Below are 15,563 nucleotides of genomic sequence, written 5' to 3'. Positions count from 1 at the left end.
GCTCCTCCCCTTTAGACATATAGGGTAACTTCCTGATGTGTCCATGTCATTGTAAACTGTCATGGTGCTGGTGGGAGTGTCTTTTATCATGCTACTATATTATAATTAGTGAATAATCAGCAGTGAGGACGACCAGAGATCACTTTTGTCACCATCATGCTTTTGGTGAGTTTTGACTGGCTTTTTTTTTTTTTTTTTTATCACAACCTGTTTTATCAGCAAGGTCTTTGTGACCTGTATCCTGTGCTGACCTCCTATCTCATCCTGTGACTTAGAATGCCTAAGCTCATGGGAATGCAGTCCAGTAAGGTCTCAGTCTTATTTTATTCAGCCCTTATTCAAAATGGAGTCACTGTGGTTCAAACGCCTCTGAAAGTAGCATTGGCATGTTGCAAACCACTTCATCTTACCCTAAGAGAGGGAGAGCTTTTTTTTTTTTTTTTTTTTTTAAAGTAGAAGGAATTAAATTATGTCTTTGTGCTGACGGAATTGAAGCAGGAGAGAATGGCAAGGTATAAACTGAAGGCAAGCACAGTGATGAGAGCCCAAGGGGATGGCTTGGCTTGAAGGAAGGAGGGACTCTTCTTCCAGTGTAACTGAAAGGAACAAGGAGAATCAGCTCAGAGGCAAGTAAGGGTTTTAGGTTTGGGGGCAAGAAGAGGAAATTCCCTTCCTCCACCTTTCACAGCATGAAATTACAAATGGTTATTTTGTAATTTTCTAAGACCTAACCTTGGAAAATAAACATATGAAAATATTAAGAACATGTTTATGACCTTCGATAGGGATGACCTTCTTAAAGATGATGCAGAAAGCAAAAGTATGACCTTTTTTTTTTTTTTTTTTTTTTTTTTTGAGATGGAGTTTCGTTCTTATTGCCCAGGCTGGAGTGCAATGACACGATCTCGGTTCACCACAACCTCCACCTCCCAGGTTCAAGCAATTCTCCTGTCTCAGCCTCCCGAGTAGCTGGGAATACAGGCGTGTGCCACCAAACCCGGCTAATGTTGTATTTTTAGTAGAGACAGGGTTTCTCCGTGTTGGTCAGGTTGGTCTCAAACTCCTGACCTCAGGTGATCCGCCTGCCTCGGCCTCCCAAAGTGCTGGGATTACAGGCATGAGCCACCGAAAAGTATGACTTCTTATGACAATACATGAATTTTCAAAAGTGACCAGAGTAAGAGAAGATAGTAACAATATATAGCAAAGTATTAGTTTCCAGTATATGTAATGAACTCTTACAGATCAGTAAGTAAAGGGAATAACCCATTGGAAAAATAGGGAACAGCTAGAATTCACAGAAAAGGAGATGAAAACGGCCAGTTGCTGTATGAGAAGACGCTCAGTCTCACAAGTAATCAAGAAAATGCAAATTTTAAAAGTGAGATACATTTTTTAAATCTATAGTAGTGCCAAACAAAAGCACTTGGCAATATCAAATGTTGGCAAGTGACGTCATTTGCCTTATTGACCAGGTCCCTTTTTCACAGGAGCTGGTGAAGGAGAACCAGGCTCTTCCTCCCGTGGCCACCCTGGCCGGTCAGTTTCCACAGAACTAGCACACCAGGCTGGGCAGGCCAGCGCAAGTTTCTTTACTGAAAGTTGGGTCCGTTTCAAAAGGACAATCTGGACACAGAACAGACAAATGTTAGAGTTTGAGAGTTTTCCCTTGAGTTTTGCAAGACAAAACATCTAGTAACTTCAGTATTCACCAGGAAGAATTCCCCAGTGGCCTCTCCCTCCGGCCCTTTCTCCTGCCTGCCTTCAGGATCACCCCTTGTCTCATAGGCTTTAATTTTTCAGGTCTCCTTCTTGGATAGATTCTATCCTGCCCACAGGTGAGCCCTCTCTTCCCATGCCAAGTTTCCACCTAACCTTGGTCTGGAGCAGGTGCAGGCTTCGGCCAGGTGGAAGCTGCTGGGTGGGTGCTGCCTAGCCTTGGATGCTTGGGTAAGGAGAAGCGGGGTGAAATTAGGGTGATGGGCTCCAGCCTGTTGGCCAAGGTTGAGCCTGGCTTCTCTCATTCAAGTTTCCTCATTGGCAAGAACAATAAGCCTGCCAGTTCTTTTATTAATAGATCTATAAAGTTGGCACCTCTCCCAAGGGCAGACCTTTTCTCCCCCATAGGACAAGACAGTCTAAAACCAAATTGAGGAGGAAACAACACTTTGTCCGTTAGCACAGGCTCGTCCTGCCCTTGCAAACTTTGGTCTCATTATTGACAGAGGGGCTTTTGATTTCTCCCCAGCTCCACTGAGAGGGGGTGGGGAGAGCTGGATTTATGCTTCATAGCTGAGCTTTGTTGGAAGAGGACCAAGGGATAAATTCATTCAGCCCAGCCATTCTTTCTCCTTCCCCATATAAATGGAGAAAGACGGTTCCTACAATGCAATAGTATTTTCCATTTGCAAATGAGTTAGGAAGCCAGGGGCACATAGCATCAAGCCTATGGCGGGAACTCTTGCCTCCTTTTCAGTCAGAATAATTGTCTCCCACCTTTTCTTCAGACTTCCGTTATCACATCAGCCTCACTCTGACTTGGCTTACAGCATGTAGGTTTATATTGCCCAGATCCTATTTCAGGCTTTCTATCTCTGTCTCCACTAGACTCTGGCTCCCAAACGAAAAGGGGACCTGGAATATTTGAAAGTGAAATGGGAGAGTTCCCTGACCCCTGTCCCATGACGTGTGACAGGGGCATAGCTCTTATGTTCAGCCACCACATCCTCAAACCCCTTACCGGAGGGGGAGCATGCAGATGGGCAGGTGCAGGAGCCAGGGTGAGCACTTTTTGGGTTCCAGCTCCATGGTAGCATCTATGGGTGGGTGTCTGTGACTCCCAGAGTCCAAGTGGGCACATGTTACAGCATTCTGTTAGCCTTGCTGTCCATGGATGACTTAAGTGTTAGACAGTTCAGTGGACCCTCTTGGTACCTAGGTCTTTGTCCCTGTCCAGGAAGAATCAGGTCACACATAAACTTTAAGGATGAATGCAGGCAGTTCATTGAGTGGTGGAGGTGGCTCTCAGCAGGATGGATGGGGAGCTGGAAGGGGGATGGAGTGGGAAAATGATCTTCCCCTGGAGTTTGGCTGTCTAGTGGCTAATCTCCTCTCCCACTGCCCCCAGCCAAATTCCTCTCAACATTCAGATGTTCCTTTTCTTCTCTCTACTGTGCCATCCTGCCATTCTTCTGCTCTTCTGTTTGTCTCCTCATCTGCTTCTGGAGCCTGGGGTCTGGGGTTTATACAGGTATAGGATAGGGGACATGGTGGGCCAAAAGGCAACTTTTGGGCATGAAAACTGGAATGCCTCTTCCCATTTAGGGCTGCAGGTTTCCAGGTTTGAGGGTAAGGCCTTTGCCAGGGAACCACCCTCTTCTACCCAGTATTTCCGGGTCTCCTGTCTGTATCAAAAGCATATAGGGTTTGATGGTGAACAGCCCCAAATCCAAAGGTTAGTTTTACCCCTCACTAGTTGTGTGACTTTGACCTTATAACTTAACCTTTTTGAACTTCCTACTCCTCACCTGTAACACAAAGATGCTATCTACCTTACTATGTTGTTGTAAGCAATGGTAATAATATTTATGAAGTCCCTGGCACATGGCAGATCATCAATGATAACTGATAATTGATAATCAGTTGGGGGACAGAGACCATTTCTTATTCATCTCTATGTCCTCAGCATCAAACCAGTGCCAGAAACATTGGAAGGGCCCAGAGAGTATTTGTTGGATTGAAATATCCTTTAGTCAAATGGTTTCCTGGGTCAACATGAACCCAGAGGTGTGCTGAAAATATAATTCATTCTGACTCCCTTCCTGCCAACTCCTCATAGAAAATGTACTCAGGAATGAAAGTGTTCACAGCAAAACAAAGGCCCTGGGTATTGAGAGTTTGCAGTGAAATAGAGAGGTCTGAGGGGTCAGGAGAAACAAAGCATCAGTCCGCACAGACGGTCCCCCGGGGTCTCTGTAATTATCATGTCTTTCTTGCAGGTCTGCTGTGTGACTGGTCTATTTAGGTTAGCAGAGTTGCCGAGGTGAGAGGTGCGCTCTGATTGGCCATGGAGGCTGCCCTTGTGTGCCTGGAGCTTTTCCTGACCGTGGTACAAAGCTTCCTCATGCAGTGCATGAAGATCCACCTGCATCTTCCCTCTGCTGCCTCTCCCTCTGGCTCTTTGGGCTGTGGTTTTAAATGGTTCTTCATTTAATCCATCAGAATGACCCAGAAGGAAGCAATTGTTTGTAAATGGGTCACTCCCTCAAGCATGGTGGCCGCCTTCTTAAGATGAAGAAATTGGGTCTTTGCAAATATTAAGTATCTAACTGAAGGGTGAGGGGAGAGAGGCCCGCATGTGTTACGAGCTCTCCATGGAAACTGGGCAGTGTTCCTATCTTTGTTTTAGAGATGAAGAACCAAGGCTCTGAAAGCAACCATCAGGATGGGCACGGTGGCTCACACCTGTAATCCCAGCACTTTGGGAGGATGAGGTGGGTGGATCGCTTGAGCCCAGGAGTTTGAGACCACCTGGGCAACATGGCGAAATCCTATCTCTACAAAAGGTAAAAAATTAGCTGGATATCATGGCGCGCGCCCCACAGTCACAGCTACTCAGGAGGCTGAAGAGGGATGATCTCTTGAGTTCGGGAGGTTGAGACTGCACTGAGCCATGATCATGCCACTGCACTCCAGCCTAAGAGACAGAATGAGACCTTGTCTCAAAAAAAAAAAAAAAAAAAAAAAAAAAAAAGTGACCATCACTTAGCCAAGATCACAGAGGTAGCTAGTGGAGGAGCTGGAATCTGAACTTCAGCATGTTTGATTCCAAAGTTCAAACTCTCTTCTACTACACCACAGGTACCTGGTGGACACTGCAAACCCTGTTCACTGATTGACAGAAGTCAGGGTGGTACTCATGAGCTGGGGACATATGCCCCAGTAACTCAGCAAGCCTGTCAAGTTACATTGCCAAATACTAATGACTCATCTAATCCACACAGAGCATCTGGGGCCCAGCTCCAAGTTACTCCATAACAGTAGAGGGTACCATCTTATTTATACTCAGGCCCTGTAGGACCCAACTTGTCTAGGAGATACTCTGGGGACGAAATGGAAGGGACCTCACTACACAACTCTAATAAATAGAACGCCTGATTTGCAAGGCCATGGTTGCTTGAATATCTGAGGTCCCAGGGATGCCAGCCAACATGCCTGGCTTTCTGGGGTTGGGAGAGGAAGTAACCCACCTCCTCCTACTCTCTGTAAATACAGATATTATGAGGACCCTCCCATCCTTAGAAACAAGCCTGCCTACCACCATCTTTTCATGATGGTCAATATAGTATGTGGGTTAAAAACACAGATTCTGGAGCCAGATTGCCTGGGTTCAAATCTCAGCTCCGGTATTTACTAGCCATGTGAATTCCAGCAAGTAACTCACCTGTCAAAAGGTATAATGAAAAGACTACATACTTCATAAGTTGTAAGGAATTTATTAAATGAGCTGAAATGTGCTAAGTTCTTAGAACAGTGCCTGGCACATTCTAACTGCCTTAGGTATTGTTATTGTTGAGCATTGTGCTAGCTCTCCAGCCTTCCCTTCGAAGCCAGACTTCTCAGAAAAGTCTAGGACCACTAACCCTCAAGCCTGATTCCTGATACAGACCATCTCACAATCTTGTTTCTGCCAACCTGCCCACAGCCTCCACTGAAATTGCTCTCTTAAAGGGCCCCAGGCACCTCCTTCCTGAAGGTGGTGGATGATCAGTTCCTTTAGCAGAAGTCATCCCGGTAACTCTGCTGCCTGCCACACCGCGGCCCTTCCCACCTTCTCAACCCTCTGGTTTTCCTTTGGTTCCGTGCCTTGACACTGGCAATTCTCACCTTTTGACATACCAAAGTTTAAAATGTTAGGCGGAATTAAAATTAACCATCATCCATCTCCTAAAAGCTTTCCCCCTAAACTTCTTTTCCTTTTTTAGACAGGGTCTCACTCTGTCAGCCAGGCTGGAGTACAGTGGTGCCATCATAGCTCACTAAAGCCTCAACCTCCTGGGCTCAAGCGATCCTCCCACCTCTGCCTCCCGAGTGGCTGTGACTACAGGTGCATGCCACTGCACATGGCCCCCGCCAGACTTCTGGTAACGGCATGTATTTTGTCCCCACCATTCACCTTTCTCATCAGAGAGATCTGTTAAATGAGGCTTCACTGAACACACAGAGCCCAAGATGTGATTGTTTAACAACCATCCATCTTTATCCACCAAACTAGATTCCCTAGTGTCCAGGGAAAAGGTTGTTCCCATTTTCCTTATGCTATAGGGACCTGCTATGGGAGGCGGACAGGCATAGGGGCAAGGCAGAAGCAATGAACAGCCACTGGCTGGTCTCACTGGGTTATAAAGTGTGTTAGCTGGGCTCTCTGGGCAAAAATCAAAGGTCTCAACTCAGATCTTACACAGACGTCCAACATACAGCCAAGTCCATGATCCTGTGACCTGCCAGGTTCATCATCCATCCCTTCTTCTTCCCAGTGTCTAGAACCATTCATCTCCCTGCATCCTCAGCCCTGAACTAGCACTGAGTCCAATTCTACCCTGATTTAGAGAAGAGGAGTGGATTAAAGACCTAGCTTAGAATTCAGCAACTCCAGCCTGTCTGCTGGCCATACTAGTGTTCGAAGTCCCCACTTCAAAACTAGGGTTCAAGTCCCCACACTCTAGTCACTCCATCAAAGATTTGCCTTAATATCAACAGTTCAGGGAGAATTTTCTGCCCCCAACCCCCAACATACACACACCCCTACACACAATGCATGCATACATGTACACACACTCACTCATCCTTTGCAAACACCAGAGGCCTGCATCTGATTCAGAGCTGTGCCTCAGGCCTCGAGTCCTGATAACAGTCTTTTTGATGCTCAATGGATAGACACGGACCATGTCATCTTGGGGTTTATAGTAGGCCTGGCACATACCAGGTGCCTGAGAAATGTCAGAAGAGCCAAATTCTTGCTCCCTCATGCCTGCTGCCAGAAAAGTCATAAGGAACAGGATAAAGAGTATGTCCTTGGGGATGAGACAGCCTAGCTTGGATCTGGGTTCTGGCACTTCGTTGGCTTTGGGATGGTAAACACATTCCTCAACCCCTTTGCACCTCGGTTTCCTCAAGGTTGTGAGGATTAGCAACGACATATGGAAATGTGTGCTGTAAAAATGCCTGCCTGGGTTTGATCTTGAGAAATGGTGCTATGAAAACAGAATATTATAACTCCCCTCCCCTTTCAGAGGGGAAATAAATCAGAAATACACATTTTTCTTCAGGAAAAGAATTACTTGTAATGAAAATAAACTATGAAGAAATTACCGTACCTTTGTTTATCCAGTGCAAAAATGCTGCCTCTGCTCTGAAATATTTGTAAGGCCTTCTGGGTTATAAAGTGTGTTAGCTGGACTCTCTGGGCAAAAATCAAAGATCTCAATTCCGAGCTTTCTTCTGAGTTTTCAGCCTCCCTAAGCTACCTGATTCTCAAGGTCCAGAAATGCAAGAGATTGCTCAGCTGTGCACTCCATCTTTGCCTCTTTATAAAATACAAATCAGGCTGGGAGTGATCGCTCACACCCGTAGTCTCAGCACCTTGGGAGGCCAAGACAGAAGGATCGCTTGAGCTCAGGAGTTTGAGACCAGCCTGTGCGATATAGTGGGATCCCATCTCCACAAAAATAAATAAATAAGTAAATAAAATATGAATCAGAACCCTATATTCTGTGCAGACTCCTAGCTTTGTGAAGCACATTTTATATGACTCCGTGAAGCCATAAAACCTGGCAAGTGTAGGAGTTTGCTGAATGTTACACATTTACTCACTCGAGATATACATGTACAGAATTTAGTTTTGTTTGGGATTTTTAAAAAAATGTTCTCTCCCTCTGTCCTCCTCCTTCTCTGGTTGTTCCCCAGCACTGTGAATAACTCCAGGAGCCTTTAGTGTTTGAGGGGGCAGCTTCCTGTGCTGATTCTCCCTGTTGGAGGGAGGTGTAACAAGTTTCTATTGATAAAAGTGCTTTGGACAATTTCAGAAACTAAAATTCATCTCAAAACAAAATAGTAGCGATTTTTACTGCTGTCATTATTGTCAAGTCCTCGTACATCAGCTTTCCCCCAGACAGTGGTAGTCACCTACTTGCTAAGATACCAAATTTACCTCTTCTTGGAGTCTCCCTCCTTCTGCCTTCTGTCACCTTTCATTTCTTCAATAAATATTCCTTGGGCTCCTACTTTGTGCCGGCATGGTCCTGGATGCAGCAGATCCACAGGTGAATGAGACAGGCACGTGCCTCCCTGCTTCATCCATGTCCTTTCTAGTGGGGTGGCAGATGATGCACAAAACCAACTGATGTTATCTAGATGGCAATAAAAGTGTTATGGCACTGTAATGGGCTGGAGGGATGGAGGAGGGTACCATGTCAGACCACAGGGCCAAGGAAGACCCCTCGGAAGAGAGTATTTAGGCAGAGAGCCAGCTGCATGATCTGGCAGAGGGGGCACAGACTCTCAGAAGACAGAAAGACAGCGTGAAGGTCCAAGAGCAGAACAAGCTTGGAGTGTCTGAGAAACAGAAAGGCCGGTATGAGGAGGGGAGGGGGATCTTAGATGAGGTTAAGAGGTAAGGACAGGCAGCAGGTCACACAGGGCTGCAGGCCGAGGTTTCATTCCAAGGGCTGTGAGAAACCAAGGAGAGCAGATTAAAAAGATCTGTCTTGTGGCTCCGCAGAGAAGGCACTGCACGATTTGAGAACAGAAGCCAAGACCACTCGGGAGGCTGTTGTGGAAGTCCCAGTAAGAGATGAGGTGGCATGGACTGGAATGGGGGAGACAGAGGTGAGAAGGCGCTGGAGGCAGGATCTATTTCAGGGCTCATAGGACTCGACAGTGGGTTGAGGTGGGTGTGAAGGAAAGAGAGGAAGGAAAACAGGCCCTCTGCCTCCCCAGTACGCGCTTCGCCAGCCTTTCTGACTAGCCAAGACCCTGGCCCAGCTCCCACCTCCACCCAAGCACCACCCTGATTTCCCTCCTCACAGGCTACATGTTCCAGAGCCCCCCTCCTCTCTCACCTGCACTCTCACCTCCCCAGCTTCTGTTGTAACTCCAAGAAGGAGAAGGAGGGAAAAAAAGGACGTGACTGGAATCTGCAATGGCAGCTGCTCTTGGCCCAGTGTGAATGTGTCTGGGATGTAAATCTGTTGTCTCTCTGGATAAAACAGGAAACAATTACTCATGCAGATGAAAAACTTTTATTCCCCTCCTTGACAGCTAACATCTCAAGGAGCCTTTACTATGTCAGTCCTCAGTTGAGATAGAAGCAAATATTTAACATCTATAGTCTCTGGGATAATGTAAGGCAGCTCCTTGTTTAATAATGAGCTTCCGATTTTTGGCAGGACCAAGGAGATACGAGGCAGGGAGAGGAGGAAGGCAAAGAACAGCGAGAGAGGTTCTAGGGAAGCGCACCTGAGAATTGCATGTGAAAATTATTTCAAAGTCGAGGAAGTCGATATGGTACTGGGTACTAGTCTAGTTACTGAGATGATACAGGGGCTCCTGGGAGAGATGAGCCCTTAGACAGCGCCTGGGCAGGAGACAGGGACCAGAACTGGAAATTACAGCCCTGGGTTCCAAGCTGGGGCTTATTTCATTCAATCATTCACTCATTTAACACATCTTCATTGAGCATCCACAATGTGCCAAGCCCTGTGTAGATTTTACTTTAGGTACTGGCAGGAGTGGGAGGGGATTAACAAGTAAACAGAAAAATTACGATGCAGAGTAAGCATTAGAAGAAACCAGCACAGATTTGGATGCTGCTAATAAGAGCCCAAAGAAATTGCATCTAAGCAGAGGCCTTAGGAGGAGGTGGGCAAAGGCAGAAGAGATGGAATTCCAGGCAGAGGGAACAGCATATGCAAAGGCAGAAAGGCAAGAGGTGCTCAGCAGGCCCAGGGAGTTGCTAAGAGCTCAGTGTAGCTGCAAAGTGGACTGTAAAGTGTGGAAGGCAGCTTCTAAAATAGCTCTCAAGTTCTTCACCTCCTGCAGTTTATCCTTTGCACAGTCCTTGAATGTAGGTATGACTTGTGCCTTGCTTCTAACCTGTAGAAAACAGGACAAAGGTGGCCAGGCACAGTGGCTCACGCCTGTAATCCCAGCACTTTGGGAGGCCAAGGTGGGTGGATCACGGGATCAGGAGATCGAGTCCATCCTGGCTAACATGTGAAACCCTGTCTCTACTAAAAATACAAAAAGTGCTGGGTGTGGTGTGTGTTTGTTTGCTTATTTATTTATTTATTTTTCAACTGAAACAGCTTAGTAGCCCAGCCCTGCGGTTATCCACTAACTCCAACGTTATCAACTAGTGCTTAGCTAGTTACGGGCTTATAAACACCAGAATTCTAGCTCAGCTCCAGCAAAGATGAGTCAACAGCTGGCAACGAGAAACAGACAGGTGGACAAGAGCCAGAGAACACCAGAGACAAGAGCGAGGCTGATTAGGAAGCCAGAGCTGCGAAGCCAGACAGCCAGCAGCCTCTTTCCAACCCTGTTCCTCCACTACATCGTCACTCAGGTTTCTCTTTTCTTCGCTGCTTTCCTGGCTCACTTGAATCAATTTACAGGTGACTCCATACACCTGTCTGCCTCTGCACTTCCGACCCCAGTGGGGTCTTCATCCCTATCCAAAGGAGGCTGGGGAGTGAGGATTGCTTATCCAACTCTGGCTGAGGGCAGCTTCTGGAACAAAGAGGCTGCTTAGAACACGCCCATGGAAAGAAGTCGAATTGAATCCATGGGAATTCCCCGCTTGTTGATGCTGGAGTGAAGCAGAGACATTCCATTCCGTGAGGCCCATTTTGTAGATGGGGAACTGAGGCTAGAAAACATGTCCCTTGAGCCCTGTTTTTAACGATGACAAAGAGACAGTGGTGTGTAGTACAAAAGGCCTTGAACCACAGATGCAGAGATCTGGGCTTTACTTGTACCTCTGTCAGGGACGCCCTGGTTGACTGCAGACAAGCCACTTATTCTCTGAATTTGGGAGAAAATCAGAAATTGCTGATTCATCACTCACTCAGCAAACATTTCTGGAGCCTCTTTGACGTGTCAGGCCTGGGGATAACTATTGAAATACGTGGGCTCCAAACTGTAGCCAGATCACACCATGGAAGTCGGGTTTGGCCCTGCGGCCACATGTCCGCATGGCTTTCGGTCACGTTTTCTCACTTGCTGTGCCTTCTTCACATATGTGTGAATGAGAGAAAAGAAGGCCTGTTTTTCAGGCTTCTATGCAGATTGAATAGTAACGTAGGATGGTGCAAAGAGCAGCCCTGGCCTGCAGAGGCTCTCAAGCGGTAGACAGCGTTGGTCAACGGACTGCTGCAAAGAACCAGCAACAGGCAGGACACTCAGTAGACCAGGGTCCACTCTGGAAACACTCGTCCAAGCCACACACCTCTGGAAACTTAGCAGGAAGGCTTAATTTGAAACACTTGTGGTCATACTTCAGGATGTCACTTGTAATTTCCATGATCTGTAAAAAGGTGAACTTTCACACTCACATTTAATAGCTTCATTCTAACATCTCAGGTACCCCATAAACACGTCACTCTGCACCCACAAAAACTAAAAATAAAAAATTTTAAGTTGTTTTATGATATAAAAATAGCTTGAATCTAATCAAAACTATAGACAAAATCATGAGTTTGATATTCTGGTAACTTTTTGGAAATACAGAAATGCATATTCATCATTGCAATTCTCTATCTTTGCAGCAGTTATAGCCTATCAGGAAAAATTCCGAGAAATAGAAAAGCATTATAGATGGGATGAAATCATTAACAAGAGGTAGATTATGAAAATTTCCAAATGAGGGGCATGAGTAGTAGGGGTGACCTCGGCTTCCAAAGGGGTCTCTGGCCATAGAGTGGGGCAAGAGATTCCAGGTGAGCCCAGACAGGAGCAAGGAGGGGGTTGGGCTTGTGACCAGAGCTCAAGTCTGGGAAGGGCCTCCACTGGCCACCCTGAGCACAATGAAGGTGTGGTACAATACCCAGCAGGGGCCTCACCACGTGCAGACATGGGCCATCACCCCCTCCTGAGCTTCGGGCCCCCAGGGAAGCAGGCAGGAAGTGATGTTTGCAGACAGTTTTCAGCTGAGTGCCCAGCAGATGCCCTTTGTGCAGATGGTACATTTCCCAGGAGATCTCTCTCTGTGCCCTGCCCTCCAGCCCCACCCCTGGTACCAGGGAGGGCCACACCAGGGCAGGATCCAGCAGGACAGCAAGAAGCCAGCTCCCTGCCTGCCTGACTACAATACAAGGTGCCTGTGGCTCTCAGACCGTGCAGTAGTGGAGCAGTGGAGCTGCAGCCAGCCAGAACCCGGTTCAAATTTCAACTCTGCCTCTTACTAGCTGGCTGACCTGGGCACTTCCTTCCTTTTCTGGCCCCTGTCTCCTTCTCTGTAAAACTGAACATGAATACCTGTCTCATTGGACATTGCATCCACCCGATATGTACTGGGCATCAGTTATGAGTGAGGCACTGTTCCTGCCGTGAGATCCCAACGACACCCGGGGAGATCAATCATCATACTCAATAGAGCTTTCATTTATCACGTGCGTGCTTCCTCTATACCAGACCCTGGATGAAATGGTTTACAGCTAGTATCTCATTTAATCTTCACCAAAACCCAAGCAGAGGTCGAACCATCCCATTTAACAGTTCAGAAAAAGAAGGCTCAGGAGGTGAAACAAGCTGCCCAAAGAGTTTCAGCTTAGCACAGCACAGCTGGGATGGAACCAAGGCCTGTGGGACACCAGCCTGCCTCCCAGTACCTCTCAAGGAGTCCACACCTGGGACATTCTGGGGAAATGCCTGGGATTAGCCAAGGTCCTTGATCCCCTTCCCACACTGCGTTGCACACAGGATGGGGCACACTAAGTGTCCATACCCAGTCAGGAGTGACTGGTGGAGGGTGGAACAGCATAACCAGGCATTCCACCTCACATCAGGGGTCCTGCCCCTAAATCTCAGTGGGACCTCAGCCAAGTGGCTCCCCATCTGGGCCTGGGCAATGAAGAGATGACAGTTGATAAAGATCTTTTGGAGAGTTCTCTCAGCACTGATCAAATATAGTCACCATTTGGATCAGAGGGAGCTCGTGTTTCTGGCCTTGGATGCTGGCCTGCCACTCTCTAGCTTTGTGACCTTGGGTAAGTGACTTAACCTCTCTGAGCCTCGATCCAACTCAATTTTCCTGTCTGTATTCTAGGGATAGTAGTAATGCCTTCCTCACAGAGCTCAGAGGTTAAAGGAGATGATAGAGGCAAAGTGCCAGAGCAGGGTACCAGGCCCCAACGGGGTGCAATGACGTGCTGTGATCATAAGAAGAGTGGGTATGGTGGCAACCCCATATCCCTGCATCCTCCTGGCCCCAAGCATGGGAGGCAACACCCAGTAAACCTGTGGAATTGAGTTGAATCTACCAACCCCAGATAAGAACCTATGTGCAGTGACATGAACCCACTTGTAAAGACCTCATAGGAAAAAAATATGCTTTGTCCACAGTCCAGGATGGGAGGCCCAGTGGGGGCTTTATTGAGCAGGACAGAATCTGTTTTCTTTTTTCTCTTTTTTATTGTGGGTTTTTTTTTTTTTGAGACGGAGTCTTGCTCTGTCACCCAGGCTAGAGTAAAGTGGCGCGATCTCGGCTCACTGCAAGCTCTGCCTCCCGGGTTCACGCCATTCTCCTGCCTCAGGATAATGTTAGCCAGGATGGTCTCGATCTCCTGACCTCGTGATCCACCCGTCTCGGCCTCCCAAAGTGCTGGGATTACAGGCTTGAGCCACCGCGCCCGGCAAAAATAAGTGCTTCTTATTTCAGCTACACTGGCGGGCTGTCTTTTGCCTGCTGCTGAAACTCCTATCCGATGCACAGCGGCTGCCTGGTCCCTGCAACTCCCTGATTTCTGCAAGACCAGGTCAGACACCAAGAACCTCCCATTCTGTCCCCATGCCAGAGGTCTGTGCCTAGTTGGTGCACTTCTGAATGCAATTAAAAAGCTTGTTTGAGGCCAGGTGCCATGACTCATGCCTGTAATCCCCACACTATGGGTGGCTGAAGCAGGTGGATCGCTTGGTCAGGAGTTCAAGACCAGCCTGTCCAACATGGTGAAACCCCGTCTCTACTAAAAATACAAAAATTAGCCTGGTGTGGTGGTGTGTACCTGTAATCCCAGCTACTTGGGAGGCTGAGGCAGAAGAATCACTTGAACCCAGGAGGCGAAGGCTGCAGTGAGCCGAGATCGTGCCACTGCACTCTAGCCTGAGTGACAGAGTAAGACTCAGTCTCAAAAAAAAAAAAAAAACATTGTTTGGTGCTCAGCCCAAGTGTGGGACATTTTGTTTCTTTTTTTTTTTTTTTTTTTTTGAGACGGAGTCTCACACTGTTGCCCAGGCTGGAGTGCAGTGGCGCGATCTCGGCTCACTGCAAGCTCCGCCTCCCGGGTTCACGCCATTCTCCTGCCTCAGCCTCCCGAGTAGCTGGGACTACAGGCGCCCGCCACCGCGCCCGGCTAATTTTTTGTATTTTTAGTAGAGACGGGGTTTCACTGTGGTCTCGATCTCCTGACCTTGTGATCTGCCCGCCTCGGCCTCCCAAAGTGCTGGGATTACAGGCTTGAGCCACCGCGCCCAGCCGACATTTTGTTTCTATTTTATTTTTTTCTCAATTGATTCTTTATGAAAAGTTCTTAACCTGCTCTGCCTTTTAAAACACTCTGTGTCACCCCCCCAAACAGCACAATCCAACAAGGTGCTGGTATTATTTCAAATTGCTGTCCACTTAAGATTAAAGTCCAAAAAGAAAGAGAGAAAATAAATAATCACAAGGCATGAAACTGACCACACCACTGCTGTCCCCTCTTTGGCTCCACACACACTCTCAGACTTCCTGTTTCTGATTGCAGGCGTGTAGCTGGAAGGTGAACCGAGATAGTATGAAAACAGGTGGAACCGGCTGCAAAAAGAGCACTGGGGCAGGAAACCTGGATCCTGTGCTGCTCGGATGGACTTGGCTGTGTGACCTTGGACTTGGCCATCCACTCTCTGTGCTTCGGTTTTCTCCTGTGTTCAGGGCAATCTCACTAAGTCCTTTTCCCACTCTGCTCCTCTGTGAATTGAGTGAGGATCTTTCTCTTTAATTTCAGCCTCCATCTTGTAAACCAAAAAGTATCTGAGACAGGTCTCAATCGATTTAGAGATTTGTTGTGCCAAGGTTAAGGACATGCCTGGAAGTGTAAAAAAAAAAAAAAAAAAAAACCACGAAATTACAGCAACAGTCTCTAGTCTGTGCCTTTCTCCAAAGATGATTTTGAGGGCTTTGATATTTAAAATGGAAAAGCAGGCTGGAGGGGAGAAAGGCAGGATATGGTCACATGACTGAATCCCCATGTTACAAAGGAAAAGGAGCAGGTAGGGGATAGTCAATTATGTATTTGTCTCAGGCTCAG

The 15,563-nt window shown here is 47.3% G+C and overlaps 1 pseudogene; it reads right to left on the bottom strand.

The window, feature by feature from the left end:
- Positions 1 to 267: 267 nt before the first annotated feature.
- LOC107130490 (uncharacterized) lies at positions 268 to 15,300 on the bottom strand (annotated as a pseudogene).
- Between the last annotated feature and the right edge of the window lie 263 nt (positions 15,301 to 15,563).

Source organism: Macaca fascicularis, chromosome 7, assembly GCF_037993035.2.
Source record: "Macaca fascicularis isolate 582-1 chromosome 7, T2T-MFA8v1.1".
In the NCBI taxonomy this organism is placed as follows: Eukaryota; Metazoa; Chordata; class Mammalia; order Primates; family Cercopithecidae; genus Macaca; species Macaca fascicularis.
The sequence above is the reverse complement of the archived record's forward strand: the minus strand, read 5'-3'. Positions and strand labels throughout refer to the sequence as shown.